The 4,598-nt window shown below is 44.6% G+C and overlaps 1 long non-coding RNA gene across 1 annotated transcript; it reads left to right on the top strand.

Annotated features, from left to right (window-relative positions):
- The first annotated feature begins 1,689 nt into the window (after window positions 1–1,689).
- Window positions 1,690–3,479, top strand: LOC121144282. The gene is made up of 2 exons (XR_005881601.1): window positions 1,690–1,866; window positions 2,324–3,479. It is a non-coding gene; the product is annotated as an uncharacterized LOC121144282 (long non-coding RNA).
- The last annotated feature ends 1,119 nt before the right edge of the window (window positions 3,480–4,598 follow it).

Genomic DNA, 4,598 nt, shown 5'->3' with positions numbered 1-4,598 from the left:
GTGGAGACACAGATATCCAGAACTTTCTGCAGAAGCTCTGTCTGGCCCGCGCTGATTATGCTATTGAGGGAACGTGGCACCGGAACTACCATGTCTGATTTCAAGATGTTGTTTATGTTTTAAGGGCACAAATACATCACAGTTTTTGAGCTAAGTATGACCTGTGTACACCGATCGTGTTACTAAGATGTAAGCACGTCAAAAAGTGTACCGCTGAGCGGAGAAGCATAATTCTTGTCTATATTGAGTCCAGTCTTATGTGGGGGTGAGAAACCAGCTGACTTCTCCACAAACACAGTTTAAGGGTTTCTAAGAGGTACCTCGCCTCGTTCCCATAAGCGCCGTGGCATTTAAAGTCAATGGGTCTAGGCTGTAGGGGTGAGATCTGCTAACAGCATTTCCTATTCATAAGGTTCTCATCACGTTTGCTTTCATTTCCTATTAGATTCTGGGTAAGTGTTACACAGAGCAGGGCTTTCATCATAGCCCAAGGGCCAGCCCTTCTGAGGAACGCTTCCTCGAGGAGACTCTTTTGTGAATAAACAATCATCGCCTTTCTTCCTGGCTGTGACTCACTGGGCAAGAGCAGCAAACAACCTGAAGCACAAAGGAATATTCTGTTAGAAGAGGATGACGGCATGAGACAATTTATTCTCCAGTCTAAGGTGAGGGGCAACGAACTCTTGGTGTGCTCTACCTAGACAATTGTGACGGTGTGGTCCATCCAAACACCCCAGAAGTAGCTCCTAGGGATGCTGGCGTCATTCTCTAGAGTTGCTAAGAGAACTGTATCCACACTGCTCTAGATATTCAGGTACCATCACTTGAACGTGGATCTAAGTTGCCGAGGTTCTATGTTGAAATTTACTCCTCACTGTAAAACGTCATGGTGCAGCACCAGATAGAGCCTTTAGGATGTGATGGGGGCTCTGCCATCACGAGCAGACTAATCTGTGGTTTAATGGGTGAATGGGCTGTCTCCAGAGCGGGTCTGCTGTCGGCCACACCCGGCCGGACTGCCTTCTCGTGCTCCACCCTCTACCACCTTGGTCAGCAAGAAGAAAGTCTCCAGACATGGCCTCTTGAACTTGGACGAGAGCCATGAGCTCAAACAAGATTCTTGTCTTCATAACTTACTCAGTCTGTGGTGGTGTATGATTAGCAATAGATTCAGACATCAAGCTACCTTGGGATCTCACAGGCTTGGAAACACCATGGTTCAGCGGGACTGAAGGACTTTCATTTTGTGGCAATTTCGTCCATACTGAAGCAATCCCTCTGGGAAGGTGGATGGAGGCTCATGAGATTCAGGAAGTAAATTAACCTCACAAGTGCAGGAAAGTGGACACCAGAAGAGTCTCTATGTCCCTCCTCATGTTATGAAGCTGTGCAATATTCTGGGGATGGGATACTGTCATGTGTACTCTTTCCCGCCAGCTTGGTCCCTGAGCCATGTCAACCCCAAATAACACACAGAGACTATTAGTTACAACCCTGTTGGCCAGTGTCCAGGGCTTCTCATTGGCTAGTTCTTTCTTAAGTATTAACCCATAACTACTAATGTATATATTTCTATAAGGCCTTTTCTTACTGAGGACACCAGCCTCATGCATCCTCTCTTCCCAGGATCACATGGCGACTCTCTACTCTTGACTACATTTCCCAGAATCCTCCTCGACTACTAGTCCCACCTATCTTGTTTCCCTATTGGCCAACAGTGCTTTATTTATCAACCAATAAGACAACATATACACAGAAGAACTTCCCCCATCAGGAGAGTCATCTCTTTCAAGTTGTCTGGAGGAGGCTCTGACCTGATGGGCTTCTTTGAAATTGTGCAGTCACCATCTGGAAAAATTATACCTGGTATGTTGTCCATTTCCTGTTGGGGATTAGTAGACCCTTTTTTATGTCACACAGATTCCCTACACATAGAGCTAACAGATAAGACCTAGACCATCTAGTTTAAATTTGACCTTCATATAACCAACAAATAGTATATGAGTGTCCATGTGGTCCATTCAGTTGGTAATTAACTTCAACTCTTTGGACTTAATTCCAGATTTTTCCCCTCCATCTTGCTATCGTCCCAAAATAATGTTGCCCACGTATAGGGGAGTGGTGATCCATGACTGAGAAGTATATAAAGTCACCTGGCTTGGGGCAATCCTCACATTCAGATTCTTTCATAAAACACTAAGTAGGAAACACCAGAGAGATAACAAGGCTGAAGGTCTCAGGTGTGGCCCATCTGGAAGGCTCGTCCCTTTTCTGGTATGTAAATGCTAACGTTGACCTTTTTTTTTTTTTGTCTCATACAAAGCTCAGCAGAGCGGATGGAAAACGCTACAAACTTCCTCAATGGGCTGGATATGGCACATGTTCTCTTGAACTAAGAGAATCTTACATACAAGGAAGTTTTGCCTTTGTCTGTAGGATTTCATGCAGAGCCAACATTCTGTGGTAACTTTATCTTCCCCAGGGCTGCTCTCAGTTAAAGAGTAAGTTCTTTCTGGGCAGAGGCCCTTCAAGAGGACTGAGTAACTGGCCTCAAGGTGTGCATTCAAAACCATCAGAGGCCCTCTGAAGGTAGTTCTCAACTGAGGAATAGTGCAAGATAAAAACACACCGCTGTGGCCTGGAGAGAGTTGGAAAAGTGCTTGCCTTTCCTAAAAATGCCAGGGACATCACTGTTGAGAGACGCATCCGAGTTCATCCCTGCTGTCTGCCAAGAAGCCCAGCAAAAAGCAGGGCTCTTTCCAAAAAATCAAGACCAAGACTTCTGTCAGAGAACCAAAGTGTCCCCCAGTGTCAGGCAGTAACACATCCACTCCTTAGGAAGGAGTCAGTTTCTGGAGTAAATTCGCGCAGTGCCTGCGGAGGCCAGAAGAGGGCGTATGATTCCTGGAAACTGGAGTTTCAGGTGGTTGTGAGCTCACCGGTATGAGTACTGGTCCTCTGCCAAGAGCAAGTGTTCTTAACCGCTGAGCCATCTCTCCTGCCCTAACTGCACACTTACAGGTGATACCATCTGTCACAACATCAGAAGGTCGTACGGCCCTGCCGGGCATTTTTGCTAGGTGTAGATACACCAGGATCAAGATAACCGTGGCATTATCATGATCCATCTCATATTGAAGTGATAGTTATACAAGAAAATTAAATGCAGTGCACAAAATGACCAAGCACACAGGCAGACGTGGTTCCTTCTTCAAGAGACTGCATGACGGGTAATTAGATAAACAGGGTAATTTAATAATAGTTCTGAGAAACCACAAGGAATCTCAAAACTGAAGGTAAATTTCACACATTCTTAATGCAAAAAGTAATGAATACACAGCAACAGATGTTAGTTAGCTTTTAATCAAAATGCAATGCAGACCTATAACAAAATAGCATATGTATCACATAAGTATAAACAATGATTTGTTAATTATGAATGATTTTTTTCCAACTTAAAAAACATGTTAAAAATTTCACTCATGTGTCTGTGTATGTGTATGTATGTGTGTGAGTGTGTATGTGTATGTATGTGTGTGTGTGTGGTGTGTGTGTATGTATGTGTGTGTGTGTGTGGTATGTGTGTATGTGTGTGTGAGTGTGTGTATGTGTATGTATGTGTGTGTGGTGTGTGTGTATGTGTGTGTGAGTGTGTGTGGTGTGTATGTGTGTGTGGTGTGTGTATGTGTGTGTGTGAGTGTGTGTGGTGTGTGTATATGTGTGTGTGAGTGTGTGTTTGTGTGGTGTGTATGTATGTGTGTGTGTGGTGTGTGTGTTTGTATGTGTGTATGGTGTGTGTGTATGTGTGTGTGAGTGAGTGTGTGTATGTGTATGTATGTGTGTGTGGTGTGTGTGTATGTATGTGTGTGTGTTTGTATGTGTGTGTGTTTGTATGTGTGTATGGTGTGTGGTGTGTATGTGTGTGTGTTTGTATGTGTGTATGGTGTGTGGTGTGTGTGTGTGAGTGTGAGTGTGTGTGTGTGTGAGTGTGTGTGTGTGTGTGTGTGTAGTGTGTGTGGTATATGTGCATGTGAGCCAGTGGAGAACATTGAGTCCTCGTCTGTCTCCCTCCATCTTGTCTTTTGAGACAGTATTTAATTGACACTAAGCTGGCTCTTTCTCCTGGGCTGATCTGGGCGGGGCAGCGGGCTCTCAGAAGTCTCCTGTCTCTGTCTCTTTGACACTGACAGCTCCAGCCATGTGCCACCAAGCTGTGTTTTTATGGAACGCTGAGGGTTTGAACTCAGGTCTTCATGCTTTCACGGTGCTCTAGCCCAGTGGCTCATCTCCCCACCCTCCCAGTCAAAGTTAAAACAAGAATTGGCATAAAACCTGGAGTTGCAGAATGAGACCTTGACAGGAAAGATCGAATAGTGCCACAGGGTCCAAGCATCCACAGAGAATGGCTGGTCAGTATAGGAAAAGGCTGGTAGCTGTTTCCCATGGTACTGGCCTCTTGGAGGACGGGAAACCACCCTCTTTCTTACTACTGGCCTGTACTGTTGTGTTTTATTTCCTTGTTGGTTTTTCTATTGATATTTTGATCATGCCTGATCACTTTAAATTTTTAAATATGATGCTGTATTTCTTTTTCTCTT

This window comes from Mesocricetus auratus, unplaced genomic scaffold, assembly GCF_017639785.1.
Source record: "Mesocricetus auratus isolate SY011 unplaced genomic scaffold, BCM_Maur_2.0 Super-Scaffold_100015, whole genome shotgun sequence".
NCBI lineage: Eukaryota > Metazoa > Chordata > Mammalia > Rodentia > Cricetidae > Mesocricetus > Mesocricetus auratus.
This window is presented reverse-complemented; position numbering and strand designations above follow the sequence as displayed.